Source organism: Ambystoma mexicanum, chromosome 12, assembly GCF_040938575.1.
Source record: "Ambystoma mexicanum isolate Mex_15411 chromosome 12, UKY_AmexF1_1, whole genome shotgun sequence".
Classification (NCBI taxonomy): Eukaryota; Metazoa; Chordata; class Amphibia; order Caudata; family Ambystomatidae; genus Ambystoma; species Ambystoma mexicanum.
The window spans coordinates 52,411,297-52,431,645 of NC_090936.1; the positions used below are offsets into that span (position 1 = coordinate 52,411,297).

General features: G+C 46.5%; 1 protein-coding gene across 1 annotated transcript in view; it reads left to right on the forward strand.

Moving 5' to 3' along the window:
• The window catches only part of CFTR (CF transmembrane conductance regulator), a 1,072,657-nt gene that overhangs the window by 899,057 nt on the left and 153,251 nt on the right, over window positions 1–20,349 (forward strand). The gene's annotated exons all lie outside the window — the stretch shown is intronic.

The window sequence follows — 20,349 nt, forward strand, 5'->3', positions numbered from 1 at the left end:
ATAATGTACTGAAATATAGAGACATCTGTCATAGCTGCAATCTCTGAACTATGAGTATAAGTTGCTAATACATGATAGGACGACATTCTGAAAAGTGCATTTTATAAGTGTCTTCTGTGGCATTCTGTAGTGGCCTCAAAGTCCCATAAATACAGATTTCGTTTTGTATGTCACACATACAATGTGCTGGCTCAATTCAACTAACCTTGTCAATGTTTATTTTTCTGTAATAGCCTTAATAGGCATATTGTGTCTGTTTCCCTTGAAAGTGATCAAAATTAGCCTCAGTCTAATCATGCTGGGTGTGATAATACAAAACTCTGAATCAGAACAATTATATTTTGTTCAATATTGTATTGTCAATTCCTTGTGTATGATGTCAAGTTGCACTTTGAGATGATAAAAAATATGCTATTGCTATATACAGTGTCTTTGTTAGATGTGCTTTTTGTGAATCATTAACTGTGTGAGTCATGATATGATCCAGAAACCCCCATGGTCAGAGCTAAAGTTGCTAAAGAATATCCTTTTGATCTGAGTACATCTAGAGTATACATAGAATTAAATAAAAGATGCCCATTAAATAAATCCTGAATATTTTCAATACGTGTGACGCCCACAGCGGCAACAATGGGCCAAAACACATGCGCAGAGATTAGGAAGTCATTAGCTGGACGATCAAATAGTATACTATGTAAGACTGAGTGGGGCCCCATTCACATTAAATTTGGGCAGAGAATGCCAAACCAAATGTTAATAAATATTTCATGTTGATATTTTTGAATATTGCACGTGAATATTGGAGACCAATTTTAATTTTTTTACAAAATATTCCAACAGATCTTTCTGTAATGAAATCAAACAACCCACCGGAAATTCAGTTTCCATTCTCGAATTTGATCAATTTTTCGCTGAATATTCTAAACTGATATGTTGGCATCATTTACATAAGGTCACCACTTTCAAAAAAGTGTTTTTTGAGGAGGCAAATGAATAACTTTACTGAATACTGCAAGATGATCCTTTAACACCAGTTAAATAGGACTGGATATGTTCAATTATATTTTTAAGGTCGACTTTAATAATGCTATGGAATAATCAGAGTTCATCTGTTTCATGAGCCTTTTTAGTACGAATAAACTTTATTAATATAATGGTGAGGGTCTCTAGCAATGACACATTTTAACCCATTAACAAATGTTATTCAGTGGAGAACTGCACAATTCACATGAAATTTATATTAAAGTGTAATCTCTGTTTTGAAATAGTAGAATTTCTAACAAAATTCTTTGGATCAGTATTCAACATACCCACTGAAACGATCAACGATTTTAGCCAATGTACCAAGCAAGAAGCGTTTTACCATTTCAAATTTTCATTATTTTTGTAATACATATTTCAGGAAGACCACCCTCGCCCACATCCTACAAAGAAACATTTTCTTGAACTTTAATTGAGACAGATAAAGCTAGCCTGAAGAGCATCATAATTCCACTGGCTTTCTTATTTTTAGGCATATTTTTGTTTTACATCAAATTTGTCTTACCTAATACATTAGGCCAAGAGTACGTGAAATTGTCATAATGTGGCTTAATATAAAGTCCAATTTGACAAACATGTTAGAACTGAATCACTTTGGTATTGCATCATTTTGCTCTTATTTTTAAATGTAGTATGTTAAAGAACTTCACAACCCCTAAGGGGTCATTGCGAGTTGTGTAGCAATCATAAAATTAACAATATTTGTCAATATCACATCAGTGATTTTCGCGTCTAGCCAAATCAGGGCTTGGTCAAATACTGCTGGTGGTATTCATTGGAAATAATAACAGTCGCATTCCAGCAGACTTTCTACTAAAAGTCCTCTTATATTTTCTTCTTCTTCTGGGATGGAGATACAAATTTCAAAGTGGCGCCAAACTTTTTTTGATTTTCTTTTCTATACAGGAAAGGCTCATAGGCATTTCCCTCAATGCAGTAAACAAAACGATTTAGGTAAAGGGGTCAAAGGTTGGATGCCCCCTCTCACCACCTTAAACATGTAATGCACAAAAGGGTGATAAATGATTATCCATTGCCACCCTCACAACAAATGACAGAAATGAATGTAACATATTTTCTTAAAAACAATAACCTCAGAGGTTACTAGTGGCAGAGTTGGCATTAACAGAATACTGCCTGAGGTATTGCAGAAATAACACCTCTGCCGGTGGGAAACTCTGAACATGGCAGACTTGCAAACAAAAAACCATAGGTGTAGGTAGTATTTACTGCTTGCACTATTTCGGTTGAAAAAGAAAATGTTTGCCCACCTCCAAACGAGGTCCTGAGTGCTGCACATGTGGCAACCCTCGTTAGCTATCTTCATGGCCTGTGAAAATGTACTTTTATGAGGGAAGAGATCTGTGAGACTCCTCAGCCCCTTTCCACAATACTCTTCTGTATTACTATCACAGAAACGGGTTAGGCGATGACTGTTTGCCATGCTTCTCGTTTCTGCCTCTCCACCATAATATTGATGTTATTTCAATGGCAGCAGTTGCAAAAGGTTACGAGACCTTCTTTATAGTAACAGTATGTTTGTATGAACATGAAACTTGGGTTCCACTTACTTGACATGAATGTTTTCGTCAATAACACTACTTTGTTTTTGATTAAATTAAGCCTGAGGTTCTTTGTTGTACTGAAAACATACAATTGGAAAGAAAGTGTAGCATTGAGGTGTTCACAAAATGTAATGAACTCATGAGTAATTGTGGTGAGCAGGGCAGAGGCTGTTCTGTGTACACAACAAAGGGCTGAGCAAAAGTAACTTTCCATTTACCACTCAGCAGAAGATATTCAAGCTGCTAAACAAATAAAACTGTTCATTAGTTTACATAGGGCCATAATAGTCACACGGTGATATTTATTATCCCGGCTTGTGTTTTTGGTTGTTTGACACCATGAGCACTGGACTGGTTCTGCTTGATATCACCTTATCTATACATTCCTAGCACTGATGGTAGCAACGTATATCAAACTAGAACCGCCTCAAATATTGACCATATTTTATAATGGTATGTTGGATGTGCAATTTTGAGGTGAAAGTTGTGCTGATTACAAGTTGCGAAGAACTGACAAGTGCATTGTATAACAACTGGAAATAGTTCCTCCGTGGAATCAAAGAGGGGGCCTGTGCTGAGCCAAATACTTTCTCATTATGTACAATGGAAGCCAATGTAAAGCATAAGCATTATATTTTATTAAGTGGTAAGGTTTGTAAACACATCATTTGCTTGGAGCAAGCGTTCTCACTGCGTTACACTTAAAAAAACACGCATGTGTTACATAGAGTGCAATTTATCACACGTGGTTTCTTCATGTATAGGTTGCTTATCGTTAGGTAGTGATTGTTTACATGTTTTTTTTTTACCAGCGATAACAAGTCTTTAAATATAAGTAGAAGTAACATTGTAGCAATGTATTACTAATTTACTCGTAATTTAATACTGATTTACTACTAGCGCTTCTCTTTTTCCCAATGTACGAATAATGTGTTATAAACATGCAAACACTTCTAGCCCTCTAGGAACAACAGTGTTTGGATGGCTTTCCTAAATGCCAATAGGATTTCTAGGGTTTGGACAATGAGTGGCATTTCATTGCACGATGTTTCCTAACAAATGACACATGAATTGTCATCGGCTAGAATTCTCAAATATTTGGGCACTCAGAGCAATGATTTGCCTGGTGGGTGATACTGTGAAGGCCTGTCTGACTCAAAATGGTGTTGTGTCATAGCCATCCACTTTGGTAGGGATGCACACTTTGAATATGAAGCATTTCATAAGCAGAAGCTCGCTTATAACGCACATACTATTTGTCGCATTCTCTTGAATACTTTATGCAATGGTAAGCAGTATGCCTCTTGTGTCGGCAAAAAAGTATAACATTATTAACGTGCTGGGGAAAAAAATAATAAAAAGAAAGGTGCTTTACGCTTGTAAATATGAAAACATAGCTGTAGAAAACTATAACCTTTGTGCTGATACCACATAACCATAACGGGCGGAGGCAAGCTAATTGAAGAAACACTTACCCCAGGAGACATCTCACTCCAACAGTTTATGCAGCACCACCTGGCCAATCTTGGACTCCTCCCTGGAATCCCTGTAGACAAAGTAAAACCTTGTTTAGGTGTGCACAGTCTCCAGGTCGCAGCCCTGCATATGTCCAGCAAGGGGACTCTGGAGGGGAAAGGTGTTGTGGTGGCAACGCCCCTTGTAGAATGACCGCTGGAAGTGACCTGCCACCTTGCTGATGATAGAAAGAGATGTAGGAAGAAATCTACCTGACGAATGAAGCTTTTGAAAGTGTGTTGCCCATGCAGGAAGGACTAAAAGTCACAAAAAGCTGAGAGGTCTTCCAGACCGGCTTAGTACAGGAAACGTAGTGTGTGGAGTGTTAAAGCACACTCCACATACAGAGAGTGCAGCAGGTGTTCCGTATAGGAGGACGGTGAATCAAAGAAAATAGAACACTGAAGGAACTTGCGGCACAAAGCAAGAATTAGTGTGCAGCATCGCCTTAGACTTGTGGAACACCAAGTAAGTGGGCTTGCAGGAGAAGAACAAGTTACTTCTTACCTGGTAACGTTCTTTCGATGGGATGTTCCTCCGACGTATTCCTTATCTTGATAGATCATCTCCAGCTTGCTGGCCTCGGAATTTTTTTTTCAGTAGAGGGTGCTGCGCGTCGACGTCCCTCGAGCCGATGTCCCTCGACAGCCTCCGTATCGGCGCCGACGTCATCATGCGTATAAATAGACTTGCGCAGCGTCCGTTGCTCAGTTCCGTTTTGACGTTTAACAGTTGCTTTACATGGATTGGTTATTAACCCTGAAGGAGCGTAAGCTGTAACCACAAGGGAAGTTTTACTGAGGGGATGGATGGGAGGGGCGATAAGGAATACGTCGGAGGAACATCCCATCGAAAGAACGTTACCAGGTAAGAAGTAACTTGTTCTTCGAAGGGATTGTGTCCTCCGACGTATTCCTTATCTTGATATACTCCCATAGCAGTGGTGTGTAACTGGAGGTGGGAGTAAAATTGCCATGTTTCCCTTCAAGAATGAACAGAGTGCAACACAGCTTTGCCAAATCTAGTCTCTTGGCTAGAGGAGGAATCCAGGTTGTAAAGTTTTGTGAAGGTATGTGCAGACGACCATGTGGCAGCCGCACATATGTCTCGAATCGGTACCCCTCTTTGGAGGGCCGAAGAGGCTGCGATACCCCTGGTTGAATGAGCCCTAAGATTTTGAGGAGGCTCTTTCCCTGCCAGTTTGTAACATTCCAGAATGGCCAAAAAAATTCCATCTGGAAATGGTCTGTTTTGTTATCGGTAATCCCAATTTGTGCCCTGAGTAACCTACGAACCGTTGGTCTGCTTGCCTAATCCTAGCAAGTCTGCTGATGTAAAAGCTCAAAGCCCGCCTTGGGTCCAGCCTATGTAGCCTTTCTTCCTCTTTCCCCGGATGGGACGGAGGATAGAATGAAGGTAAGGTAATCTTCTGAGTGATGTGGAATTCAGAAACCACCTTTGGGAGGAAATTAGGCTTCACTTGTAGGACAACTTTGTCTTTATGAAAAATTGTATGAGGGGGTTTACAAGATAGAGCTTGTAATTCGCTCACCCTCCTAGCAGATGACAATGCCACTAATAAGACAGTTTTAAGGGTGAGAAATCTTAGCGAACAAGAGTGGAGTGGTTCAAAAGGAGTACCCATCAGGAAATTTAGGGCTAAATTTAAGTCCCATGAGGGAACTTGGAATGGTCTTGGAGAATAGACATTGGTTAATCCCTTCAGAAATTGTATTACTAAGGGTAACTTGAAATAAGATGGTTCCTCTGCAGTACGCTTGAAGATCGATAGCGCTGCGAGATAGCCCCTGATAGTGCCAACCTGAAGGCCCGAATTTGCCAAATAGAGTAGAAAAGATAACACCATTGGTGTACCACATGAAAAGGGATCGATATTCATTTCTCTACACCAGCTGCAAAATTTGTTCCAACGGCAGCGGTATAAAGACTTTGTTGATGGCCTTCTGGCCAAAAGCAACACCTCCATGACATCATCTGGGAAGTCCCAATCCCTGTATCTCAACCTTTCAGATACCAAGCGTGAATGTTGAGGGTTCTGATGTCTGGATGGAGAACCTGACCTCACTTCTGCGAGAGAAGATTCTCCTTGAGTGGAAGACGAATTGGAGGGCAGATGGACATGTCCAGAAGGTCCGGGTACTACGTTCTCCTGGCCCAGTCTGGGGCAATTAGAATCATGGCTTTCCGGAACCTTCTCAACCTCTTGATCTTTTGAGGAATGACAGGGACTGGAGAAAACGCGTACAGAAGTGGAAACTCCCAGTCCACTATGAACGTGTCCCCTTTCGCTCCTCTCGGGGGAAATTCTCTTGAACAAAACTGATCGCACTTCCTGTTGATGCTGGTGGCGAACAGATCCACTTGAGGGGTTCCCCAAAGCGTGAAGATCTGTTGAAGGACTTCCTGAGCTAGTTCCCACTCGTGGGAGACTGTGCTCTGCCTGCTCAGAGCGTCCACCGTCAAGTTTTTCTCTCCGGCTAAGTGAACTGCTGATAGAGAGATTCCTTCTTGGATTGCCCAAAACCAGAGATGCATCGCCTCTCTGCACAGAGGCAGTGATCCTACGCCTCCTCTTTTGTTGAGGTAGTGCATGGCCACTGTGTTGTCTGTCATTATCAGGACATTTTTCCCCTGTACAGATGGCAGAAAAGCCTTTAGCGCTAGTCTGATTGCTCTCAGCTCTAACAGGTTGATATGTAGTCTGGACACCGGTGGAGACCAACGACCGCTGATGGTAAAGTAGTTGGCATGGGATACCCACTCCGTGAGGCATTTGTGACTATTATTATCTCCGGCCATGGTTGCCAAAACAGTTCTCCTTTCAAAATGTTCTCCTGACAGGCCCACCACTGAAGGTCTCGAGCCACCTTGTCCAGGACCTGAAGGAGATCTGTCATTCTCCCTGAGAATTGTGACCACTGAGTTCTTAGTGCCCACTGAAGAGATCTCATTCTCAGGCGAGCCTCTGGCACAAGGAAGATGCAGGATGCCATGAGGCCTAGCAACCTCAAAAAGTTGAAGGCTGGGAGACGTTGGGCATTTTAAAACTTGGTGACCATCTGCAGAATATCTTGAGCCCTCACCTCTGGTGGCGAGGCTTTTCCCAGGGAAGTGTCCAGGACCGCTCCAATGAACTGGAGTCTCTGTGATGGTATCATCTGTGACTTCTTTAAATTGAGGGAGAAGCCCAGTTTGTGAAGGAAGTGGCAGACATAATCTAGCTGGATCTGAGCTTGTTCCGGAGATACAGCTCTGATCAGCCAATTGTCCAGGTAGGGGTAGACGTGAATCCCTTCCCTCCTTAGACTTGCAGCCACTACCGACATTAGCTTGGTGAAGACCCTCGGGGCGGAGGTCAGCCCAAATGGCAGAACTCAAAATTGATAATGAGAGCCGCCAATTGCGAACCTCAGGTATTTCCTGTGTTTGAGATAGATTGGCACATGGAAATAAGCATCCTGAAGGTCCAGAGATACCAGCCAGTCCTGGAGCTGGAGGGCCTGAAGGATCTGAGAGAGAGTTACCATCTTGAACTTGTCCTTCCTGAGGAACGTGTTCAATTCTCGTAAGTCCAAGATAGGTCTCAGTCCTCCGTCCTTCTTCGGTATTAGGAAGTAGGGGGAGTACCAGCCCTTGTTCCTCTCCGCTACAGGTACCGGTTCTATGGCACCTTTCTCCAGCAGGTCTACAATTGCCTGCAAGAGGAGCGGGTCTGGAACTTTCAGAGAGCTGTTCCCCGGTGGATGACTCTGAGGAATGTGTAGAAAAGGCAGGCAGTAACCTTGGGCAACTGTCTCCAATGCCCAAGCATCTGACGTAATAGCCTGCCATTCCGTCACATGTTGAGTTAGCCTGCCCCCTACTGGTGTCTTGTGAGGAGAGTCTTCAGAGTGATTTAGAGGCGGCTGATGCAGATGCCGAGGGTAAAGATGCACCTGCTGCTGCGGCTTTTGTATTTTTACCCCGTCCACCTTGGGTGAATCTTTTTTCACCTCTTTGAACCGACTGTCCTCTGCCTTTTCCGAATGTGGAAAAAAAGCGAAAGGACTTACCTCTCCAAGAGGTTCCTGAGGGGCGATATAGCGTTTGATGGATTGCAGCTCCCAGGGATTTTGCTGCTGCTTTGGATGTCTGTAACTTTTCTAGGCTGTCATCCACCTTCTTACCAAACAAAGAAGAGCCGTCAAAGGGCATATTTAAAAGTCTGCCTTGTACATCGGATGCAAACCCAGACTTTCGCAACCACGCAAATCTGCGTGTTGTAGTAATTGCCGCCATGGCCCTACTGATACTGTCAGCAGAATCAATGCCAGTTTGAAGGGATTCGCACATTGCGTCTTTACCATACTTAATGATGTTTAGAAACGCTTCCCTTTCTTCTCCCTCTGGGAGGCAGTCAGCCGCTGATGAAGCACACTCCCAAAGCGTATGGCTGAACCTTGCGAGCGTACAAGTAGCGTTAATAGATTTCAACACCATGCTACATGCAGAAAAGACTTTCTTAGCCATAGAGTCGTATCTTTTGTCATCCCTGTCCTGTGGAACAGTAGGGTATGCCGATCTACTGCCTGATGCAGTTGCTGCTTGAACAACCAGACTCTCTGGAGTTGGATGTTTAGACAAAAATTCAGGGTCATTATCAGATACCCTATATTTGGCTGATAACTTCTTGTTAACCGCCGGGATAACCTCAAGAGTTTCCCAGTTAGTCAATATTTTTCTTTGTAATGCAGCGTGAAATGGAACCACAGGATCCTCCTGTGGGCCTTTAACTAAAATGTCTGTAAGGTCATCCTGTTGGAATGCAGGTGAAGGTGTAGACCAACCCATGAATTCTATAATCCTTGCCATTAAAATTCTGTAAGGGGTCTCGGCATATTCCCCTGGGTCTGGTTTGGCAAATTCTATTTCCGGGGAAGTATCTAACCCACTTGCCTCATGTAAGGATTCTCGAAGGTCCTTTAACCTATTTTCCTCAGAGGTAAATTCCTCTGGTTCAGGTGTTGTAGTTCTGTGCAACCCAAAGGGTCTTTCTTGATCCGAATCCTCCCCTTCTTCATAAATTGAAGACAAAGGTCTGAAATAATCAGACCTTGGAAATGGCTTAAATCCCATTTCCAGAGCAGAAGGGGCCAAATTTGTCGTAATTGGTTGAGAAAACGTCGACGTCGTCGACGCGGACGTTAAAGGCTTCGAAGACAACGAAAAAGGCGTCGAGAAGATCAGAAGAGGCCTCAAGAGCTCGAGAAGATCGGAATCCTACTCGAGGTTGTCGATGACATTCTCGAAGTCGTGTTCGAGGCCCTGGGTATGACCACTGGCTGTGAGGTAGTGACGGCCGTGGGTTTGTTCTTTTTCGGCGTCGACGTCGGCGTCGAAGACGGCGACGATTCGATCGACCTATGCGTCGATGAGCCCTTCGATAATGGCGCCGATGACACAGATTTATGCGTCGAAGGGACTTTCGACGATGGTGTCGATGGCACAGTGCCTTTGCTAGAGGGTTCGTGACGCTCTCGAGTAGTTTCTTTCGCCGGGTGCAACGACTCGCAGCGTTTCAATTTTACGGGTCTTTCACCCAGGGTATCACCCTCAGCTGTCTTCGAAGGGGTCGAGGCCGCTTTCTCGAAGACGCTAAGCATCCTTTTACGGAATTCCTCCCACTCAGCCTGAGAGCTATGTTTTGTGGGGCAGGTGACTCTTTCCAGGGAAACAGAAGAAGACGAGGAATCTTCGACGTCTCTTACTCGAATGCTTGGATCTCGAAGAGTGGTGGGAACTGCTTCGAGACCTAGAACGAGAATGTTTCCTGTGTCGGCGAGGAGACGAATGTCTCGACTCTGCCGAGGAAACTTTCGAAGGAGTCTTAACTGTCTTACCTCTCTCAAGCTTCCCCTTACGCTCCTTCAAGGCTTTCGCCGTCATGGACATGGAGTACTCGCACTCCGAACATTGGTGCTCCGATCCCAGGCACCACAAACAGATCCTGTGAGGATCTGTCAACGACATTTTCTTTCCACAGTCTCGACATTTTTTGAAGCCGGACCGTGGAGTCGTCGGTTCGGATGAGGAAGCCATCGAGTTAGAGTTGGTATTCTCGAGGAATAATGAAGAATATATCTGACTAACGAACTGAGCAAAGCGATTCCGAGGCCCACGAAGCGCAGAAAAACGGAACTGAGCAACGGATTCCGCGCGAGTCTATTTATACGCATGATGACGTCGGCGCCGATACGGAGGCTGTCGAGGGACAACGGCTCGAGGGACGTCGACGCGCAGTGCCCTCTACTGAAAAAAAAATTCCGAGGCCAGCAAGCTGGAGATGATCTATCAAGATAAGGAATACGTCGGAGGACACAATCCTTTCGAAAATCTGAATCTCGCTTTCACATCTAGCCAATATGATGGCGACCAGGAAAAAAGTCTTCCAGGACAGGAATTTGAGTGAAATTAATGTGGAGGCTCAAAAGGAGGTCTCATGAGCCGTACAAGGATCATGTTCAATTCCCAGGTATTCTGACTGGAGGGAAGAACAAATAATTTTACCTGTTGGTAATGTTCTTTTGATGGATGTTCCTCCCACAGATTCCTCATCTATGATATCCCAATGCCAGTGCAGCTGTTCCTCAGAGACCTTTCCGCCGCTAAGGGGTGCAGAGGGCTCCACGTCGACTCGGTCCAAGTCCATAGTCCATAGTCCATCCGAGCCCCGCACCAGAAATGAGGTTGTGGGTAGTACATATAGCAGCACTGCTGCGCCCCATGACCTCAGTTCCACCCTTTTTCCCCTAGCACTCTGAAGCTGAGAGACAGTAGAATCAATGGTTTACTAGCTTCCCGCAAGAGGGGCAGGTAGGAAGGTGTGGCAACTCAGAAGAAGGGTGCGGACACTCTGAGGACATATTTCACAATATTTTATTAAAGTAAAACTATAAGGTCTAACTTTCCCAATCACTATGGGTGGTCCCTGCCTATGTTATTAACTAAGGTGCCTGTCAGTAAGTCGTGAATGTTCAACAAAATAAATCTGCAGTCCAAACTACTCTAACTGACCCTACCACTATGAAAACTAACCTAAATCAGGAGAAAGACTCCCTTCTCCTTAGGGTACTTCTAGTACCAGTCTGTAGGACTCTTCCTTAATACATAATCTTCAAATAGTCTCCCATGATTTCTTCAATCAGTCTCTGTAACTCTTCAAATGGACTTTTGACTTATCTCTCCTCCTTGGCAATCCAATTGAGAGATCTTTTGTAAGCTCTATATCCTAGGTTGCTGGTTTCAATGTGTCCTTCGAAATTATTATTTCCCTGATAGGCGTTTCCTCCTGGGCAATTATAGTCCACCTTGTTCTGGTATACTTGAATTTGTAGATAGTTCAATTGAATAGTTCCTCTGAACTCTGGCTCATAATATTTACTCTCTTTTATATAATGCTCTTCTGGTAGAGAATATTGAGTATGTTTCCCCTTTTCTAGGGTATTTTATCCACTATTCTTTTCTCTCTGTATTTAGATTTTTAGCAATTAATTCTCCTGTGTCACAATGTTTTAAGTTCATCAATTTCAGGTGTAGCTTTGCCTCCTGACTTCTACTGAGAAGATTTGCTCGTACGTTATAATGATTCCCTTTGGTCCTCCCGTTATTCCAGTTCTCCCTGTTACCTTCAACTGTGAAGGAGAACCTCTTTAGGAGCCCTGTTCCACAGGACCTTCTTTCTTGTCCCACAACGTGGTCGGTTTCTCTTTGTCAGTGTTTTCTTCCCCCTTAGGTGTCCGGTCTCTTAATGGCTGACCAGACACCCTGTGATCCCTTGTGATCTCACAACTACCTTCGTCTAGACTCCTGGCATGTCATCTTCTCATTCTGTGGATTCGCTGTGGCTCTGCTTCCCTGTTCTTTACTTTTGTTCGAATTTCAAACTCGCAGGCTTCCTGGCTTCTGCTTACTCCACCATCTCTCTCTTCAGGTGTTAAGCAGCTCAGGCTTCCTGCGCCTGTGTATGTGCTCCTCTCATTCGCCAGGCTACTTGTTGAGTGTGTGTTATTTAACGTAATAGTCCAAGTTGATTGGATATCTCAAGTTAAAGGGACATGTTATTTTTCTATGTGATAATATCATCTCTTGAGTGTTTTTTAGTACCAGTCTTCATGGTTAAAAGTCTCTCATATTTAAGAGCATCCCCTGGAGGTCACGGTGTGCACAGCTTTTGGGAGTGCCTCACAGGAACGGGTGTCCTTGTCCCCTAAAGTGGAGTGTCTCCTAGTGAGGTCCTACTTGCCTCTACCCTATCGGGAGGATAGCTCAGGAGGCAACGTGCTCACCATGGAAGCAACACGACACGAAGCACCAAGGTTCAATCCCCGACTCCGCGCTTAGAAACCTCTTGGTATTAAGTGCGTTATAGATAACCTATCATATCATCATATCATATCATACCCTACATAGAGTATTGCGGAGAGGCCTCACCTCGTCTCCCTAGCCTCGCAGGGGGTGATCCCTCTTGGGGAGAAGGGACGAATTCCCTCGATTCATCACAGACGGCGATCAGGAATCCATGGGAGCAACATCCATCAGAAATAACATTTCAAGGAAGTAAGTCATTTGTTTTTCCAATAGATTCCTTCCTTCCATGGATTCAACATCTCTGTGAACTCCCAAAGCAGAACGTAAACCTGGAAGGAGGAAGAAGCATGAACACCACTTAAACCAGAAAACTCTTCAGGACTACGCTACCAAACCGGCATCGTGGCCTGCAAGTGAATCCAAGCAGTAATGCTTAGCTAACGTGTGCAAAGACTTCCACGTTGCCATCTGGCAAAAATCCAGTGCAGAGGTGGCCGCCACTCGTCTGGTATAATGAGCAGCGAGACCCTCAGACACATCCTTTCCATCCCGATTCCTAGCATTCTCAAATGCAGAGAATGATCCACCTGAACAGGGTCTGTTTGGTCACAGCCCTGCCAGCACGAGCACCAGCATAACCGACAAAAAGCTGGTCATCTTTCCTAGTCTCTCTAGTATGAGGAACGTAGAACTTAAGGGCCCGTAACGGGTCCAGCAACGGAATCATTCCTCTTCCTTGGAAGGGTGAGGAGGAGGAAAAAACACAGGAAGATGGATCTTCAGAGAGAGATGGAAATCAAGACTGGCTTCGGCTGAAAGGAGGTTCTCACTCTCATTCTCATCTTCTCTTTGGAAAAAAAAAACAAATAGGGAGGTAAAACAGCCTGGGGCTCACTCATCTCGCGGAAGTTATGGCAACCAGGAAAATCACCTTAAGGGTGAGCAATCTAATATAACATGAATGAAGGGGCTCAAACTGAGCACCCATAAGTAACATTAAAACTAAATTAAAATCCCATGCTGGAACCACAAACCGGTGTGGAGGAAACTGCTTAAACAGCCCCCACATGAACTGGATCACAGTGGGGATTGTGAAAAAACAAGCCCTGTTCAGGGGACTTCTTCAACACTGAAATAGTGGCAAGGTAACTCTTCACAGTGCCAATCTGCAGACCCACCTGGGCCAAGGAAAGCAGAAAATCCAACACAGGGGCAGAGAACAGGATAAAGGATCTAAGCCCGTCTCCCGGCACCAAATCAAAAATGTATGCCACCTGCAGGCATAAATGGATTGCGCAGTGGGCCTCCGAGCTGAAAGGAGCACGTTGAGGACGTTGTCTTCTCAGTAGCAAAGAATGAAGGTTCAGGCTCCTGAGGTTCATGTGGAGGACCCGCTCCTCCGATGGGGAGAGCAAGTCTGCTCTCCTTGGGATGTGCCAGGGAGGGTGAATGGGCAAGTCCAGCAACTCTGGATACCTCGTTCTCCGGGCCCAGACTGAGGCGATCACGATCATCGTGCTTCCAAACCTGGGCAACCTCCTGAAAACCATCAGAATGGCAGGGATTGGTGGGAATGCATAAAGGAGGCTGAAAGACCACTCAACCATCAGCGTGTCCCCAAGAGCTCCCCGACAAGGAAATTCCCTGGAGCAAAACAAATCGCCCTTCCTGTTGGAACTGGAAGTGAAGAGGTCCACTTGAGGAGTTTCCCAACCGGAGAAGATATCCTCCAGAACTTCCTGACAGAGCTTCCACTCAGGTGAGGCCGAAGTCTGTCTGCTCAAGGCATCCGCTGTGACATTCTCTCATCTGGCCCGTTTGCCTGCCGTCAGAGAGACACTGTTCTCCAGAGCCCAGAAACACAGTCACATTGCTTCTCTGCACAGAGGCAAGGACCCCACATATCAGCACAGTCTTGCGTTTCACAATGGGAAGAAAGCAATAAGGGTCAGCCTGATCGCCCAGAAAGTTGATATCTTCTCGAGACTCCTCGGGAGACCACAGTCCGCTTACCGTTAGGTCTGACAGCTGAGCGCACCAGTCAGTCCAAGATGCATCTCTGACCACTATCACCTGGGGCCAAGGTTGGCGAAACAACGTGCTTCTCAGCAAGTTGCCCCGCATGGCACACCATGCGAGATCCTTAGCCACCTGGTACGAGAAATAGGTCCAACATGTGGCCCTGGTACTGTGGCCACTGTCAACGGAGAAAGCACTGGAGCAATCTCATGTGCAGCCTCGCCTGCTGCACCACAAGGATGCAGAAGGCCATGAGGTCCAGAAGGCGCAGAAAAGCTGACAGACTTGTTCCTATGATAGGAGGACATTGACCATGCGAAAGATGTTCGCCACTCGATTCTCGGGTGGGAAAGCCCTGCCCAGGCGAGTGCCCAAGACTGCCCCGATGAATTGGAGAGACTGAGACGGCAAAGGTTGAGAATTTTTGAAGCGTAGAGAATCCTTGAACTGCCTCGTCAGAGCGAGCTTGTCCTCCCAGGAGCGCAAGGTATGCCTCCAGCGTGCATCATGGAACTCCTGGAGCGGCCGCATGTGAAGCCGGCAATGTTGAAGCAGATGAATGCACAAGGACATCATCCCTAACAGGGACTTTCAATGATGGAAATTCGGGAGAGTAACAGGACCTGTCAAGAAGGGATCGCACACTCTCCTCCAATGGAGTAGCCATGCAGGAATTTGTGTCCAGTTAAGTCCCCAAATAGAAAGCTCGCCGAGATGGGGTTAGACAGGATTTTTGATAGTTTACAGAGAATCCTAGAGACTGTAGGCATTGGATGGTGTTCTTGTGTGGCAGGCCACCAGGGTGACAGGCACCACCCGCACCACCCAGTCCACTAGGTACAGATAGACATGTGCACCTGCAAGGTAAAGGTGTGCAACTACTGGAGCTAGACACTTGGTGAACACACTAGGGGCTCATCGAAACCCGAAATGCAGCACCCCGAATTGGAAGTGCTGACCTGCCACCATGAAGCATAGGTAGCAGCAGTGTTTCCGATTAATAGAGATATGAAACTATGCATCCTTTAAATCCAGGGATGCCAGAAAATCCTTTTCTTTGAGCTGAGACAAGACGGGTCACCATCCTGAAAGTGTGGAATTTGAAAAACTTGTTAAAAACCCAGAGATCGAGGATGGACCACCAGCCTCCTGACTTCTTTTTGACTAAAAAGTACCTGGAGTACATTCCCTGTCCCCAATGACCTGATGGGATGCTTTTGATGGCTCACTTTGCAAGGAGCGATTGTACTTCTTGTAATAGTAGCGGCATATGTTTCTCTATCTTTTGCAAGGGATGAATCGTTGGTGGTTTCTTGACAAATTCTAGCTTGTGGCCCTCCAGGATGAGGGACAACAGCCATCCATCTGTGGTGATGGTTCTCCACTGGTCGATGAATTGGGAAAGCCCCCCCGTCCACAGGGGTGTGAAAGTGGAGGTGCTGGTCCCAAGACCAATCAGGTTTGTTTAGTTGCTGGTTGGCTCCTGGTGTGCCAGGAGCCACGTCATTGCTAGTATCCCTTGTAGGACTGAGTCTTGGAATTATAGGTGTCCGGAGTCGAGTATGCCCGAGTCCGATATGATGCGGACTGGTACAAAGACTTATTGTCTTTCGATGTTCGAGAGAAACATAATTTTCCAGATCGAAAGGACTGACGCGTTGTTGGAGTTTCCTCCGGGAAGGTGTCATCTCTATCCGCCTTGATGGTTTGCAGGGTTTCATCCACCTTTTTGCCAAACAAATCCACCCCATTAAGGGGCATGTCCACTACTTTAGATTGAACTTGAGGCCGTCGATGACGAATGCTTCTTAGCCACCAAAGCAGTCGCTGGCACTGTTGTCGACGCCGAGGTAACTTTGATAGAGGGCGACTGGGCCCTTTTAGCCTTCTTATTTCGAGAGGTATCCTTGTGCAATCTTGCCCTCTTTGAAGGTGAAGCACGCTGGACTGGTCTGAAGCATGACTCCGGACTGAAGCCGAGTCAGAGACCCCTGTGTCATCAAGCCAAGCCACTAACCTGCAGTGGTCATCTCCGAGAGCCTCATACGAGAATGGCTGAAAGATGGAGCAGTCCTAGATGTTGTGTGCTGGATACAAGAGACATTCTTTAGGTTAAAGGTGGTACAGACCTTGAAACGGTTCTATTTGGCGTCCACCATGATGGATGAAGGCCTTACACGTGAAGACAATAATCCGCTCTGGCAGGACAAAGGCCACGGCAACCAGAGCCAAACCAAGACAACACTGGAGCTGGGGATTCAGCAAAACGGGTAATCGAAAAAACAGGTAGAAATGTACACGAAAACGAGGACTGTCAACACACAACGTGCAGAAAAAAATCTGAAGATGGCCTCCAGGGGTGGAGCTAAGGTAGCCCTTTTCATTGACTGTGTGATTGTATGTGCTACCTCGCATTTTAGGCTGCGTGTGCTCCCTTGCAACTCTAGGCCGGTCTCCTCCACTCGGCTGTGCGCCCTCTGCATTCCCTGCGGGCCCTCGCCTTCCCCCTTTCCTAGCCCCGTTCCCAGGACCTATTGTGTACTGGTCTGTGGTCTTGTCCCCCATGGTTGTTGGATATACTGCATTGCCTGCATTCCTGCTCCGTTCATTCTTTTCTTCTAGGTTCACTTGGTCGAATGTTCTGTTTTTTGGTGTTTTGCTATCCATGGTTGTTTGCTTACATCGTAATGCCTGCATCCCTACTGTTTTCTTCCTTACCTCTAAGTTCCCTAAGTGATTGTTCCGTTCTTCTCGTTTTATGTTTCTCCTTGGCTGTTTGTTTACATTGTACTGCTTGCATACCTGCTGTGTCCATTCTTTACCTCTAGGTTCCGTCTGCAATTGACTTTGTCTATATATTGTATCTGATTTTCTGTCATTGTTCTGTCCGCTGTGTGCTCCTCTTCCTTCTGTGCCCCACCACTCCTTAGTGTCTTCCCCTGCCTGCCTGCTCCCTAGCTCACCCCCCTCCACTCACCCTTCTCTCTCTGCACCTTCTATGGTGCTCTTTGTCTCGCCTATCTTCTCTAACTGCTTTTCTATTGACTATCCAATCCTTCTCACTGAGTCTGGTAGGAAGAAGTTCAAAAGGGATATCCTGGTCTCCAACCCAGGCCTCCTTATTGCTGATACCTACACCAGTGCTTCCTCCAGTCAGACCCTTACCGACATCCTCTTTGTCGGTCCCTCTCGAGGTCTATGGACCCCCCATATGGTGTCTGTTCTCTCTCCTTTTTTCTCTTCACCCATTAATGGTGGCATCCGATGGGAGGACATCCTGGCCCCCTTCCACTCCTCCAAGACCATCATTAATGTTTACCTAAAAGGCACTGTCGTGTTTCAGGGCTCTCAGGACAACCTTCTCCTTTTTGATTGCCGCTTCCCACGCCTAATCAACTTTCTTTCTTCTCTTGATGTCCCTTCTTTCCCCTTTCTGGCTCCTCTACCTCGTCCATCCTCAGCCACCTCTACGGCTGCCTGTGCTGCTTCTCCGGCCACCCTGTTGCCTCCTTTCTCTGCCACCCATCTGGCACCCACCCCCTTCTCCTTCTCCTTGGCTACCTTGCCCTCTCCTCCTTCCTCCTCTGACCATCCTCGGGCAACTTCAACACTTCTGCAGGGCGTATCTCTGACTTGCACCCCTCCAGGGAAGTCCTTCAATGGGGGGCAACCTGCTCCACATTGCTACTCTCAACTCTCGCTCAACTGTCAAACACCCCTATATCTGCTGTCTCTGATATATGTCTCGTCGGGTGCACTCAAGAAGAAAATCAAAAATCAAAATCTCCTGGAAGAACTCGATCTGGATGTCCTCGGTCTGACCGAGATGTGATTCACAGCCAGCTCTGTCACAAGCTTTGACACTCTCCTTCCTGATGGCTACAAGATCCTCCCCGTGCCCAGAACCAACCGTCCCGGTGGGGGTGTAGCCTTAATCTTCCTGGAGTGGTCCCTGCTTCAATCATTCCTAGGCAGGACTACTCCTCCTTTGAATGCATGGTCTGCAGGCTCTCTCTCTCTCTCTCTCTCCTGACCTTTCTCTCACTGTGGGCACTATCTACCGGCCGCCCGGCCAGTTAGACTCCTTCCTATCTGAGTGGGCAGACCTCTCCTCTTCAATCCTTGCCTCTACCTCTCAACTTCTCCACCTCGGAGACCCTAACATCCACTTGGATGCTTCTTGGCCTTCTGCAGAACTCTTTCGCAACCTCTGCGACCCTCTCTCTCTCTCTATTCTTCCCCGTGGCCCGACTCACTCTGCAGGGCACACCATGGATGTTCTGATCTCCTCAAAACTCCCCCTCTCCAACTCTCTCACCTCTCCTCTCTCCTGGATTCATCACTTTCTCCTTTCCTCCCATCTCTCTCTCTACCCCTCAGGCCAAGCAGACTCCAGCACTGCCACCTACTTTCTCGCTCATCCGACCCATGAAGCGTGTGTCTGTTGAGGCTTTCGCCGCTACCTTCTCTCCTCGTTCTGCACCTTTGGCTGACTCACATCCTGATACAGCCCGTTCTAACCTTCATCTTTCTATCTCTGACACTCTTGATGTACTTGCCCCTGTGATGAGGATCTGCTTGAAGCCCAAATCCAAGTGCAACTCTTGATACGACGCGGACCTTGTCACCCTTAAACGCAAGTGCAGGGTGGCTGAGAGGAAGTGGAGGGCAACAGGTGCACCTCTGACAAACTGGCCTGCCGCCTGCTCCAAAGGCAGTACAGACTCTCTGTCCTCGCCAAGAAGAGAGCACACATCCAAGCCTGTGTCTTTACGGCATCTAACAACTTGGCCACACTCTTCAAAATCTGCAAGGAGCTGGCCAATCCTGCTGAAGTCTCTACTGTTCCCTACCAGGCCCTTTGTCCGGCCTTGGCTTCTCATCACTAAAACTCAGGACATCCTGTCCACACTCTCTTCCTCTTCTTCCTCCTCCTACACTCCTGGCCTTCCTGTGGCCGCCTCTCCTCTCCATTAGTTTCCTTTCCCTTGTTCACCCCTGGCAACGTTTCTAGACAAGAATGATGTATGAAAGTCTCATCAAAACAGGTTCTTCCCTGTTCATCCAGAACCACTAAGGATCACATTGACACCCTTGCTCCAGCCTTGGCCGATTTCTTCAATCACTCTTTTGCCACTGGAACGTTCCCCTCCCCCCAGAAGCACTCCCTTGTACACCCCCTCTTAAAGAAGCCCTCTGCCGATCCTGTCACAAGCTTCTCTCTTTCTCACCTGTTTATCCTTGCTTGTGGTCTTCTTGGATGCAACTTCCTACTTCCTCATTGTCTGAGACTTGTACAGGTTGGAGTGTGAGTCTTCGGTTTCCAGCGTGGGGTAGCCAGCTGCCTAAGCCGGATAGCGTTCAGTATCCAGGAATGTTAGCCACGAATCCAGGAAGGAGGAGGAGCAAGTGTCCTACGCTCAGAGGATGTACGAGTCACCTTGGCACGAGCACAAGACGGGGTCCGGGATGTGGGATACAGCTAGCGGGTAAAGGCAAGAATCTGGACCCCCTCCAGGAAGGAAGAGAAAAGAACTGGAGATAGCACGGTTAACCGACTCGAAACATACATCTAGCAACTCCCATCAGTTGCGTTGAGATGTGCAGAGCCATGGGGGCGTGCCTGTTTTCTAGGAAGCAGAGTGTTGTGCATAAAGGCTAGAGCGCAGCGTTTCTGGCCCGTCGGCCATCTTGGAGGAGTCACTGAGCTCATGCCGCGGTGCATCATGGACCACGAATCCCAGAAGGGCCGAATTTGGAGGTTCATGACAGATCCTTCCTCTACGGCTAATTATCACCCAATCTCCATCACTCCTTTCCTGGGCAAACTCTTGGACGGCCA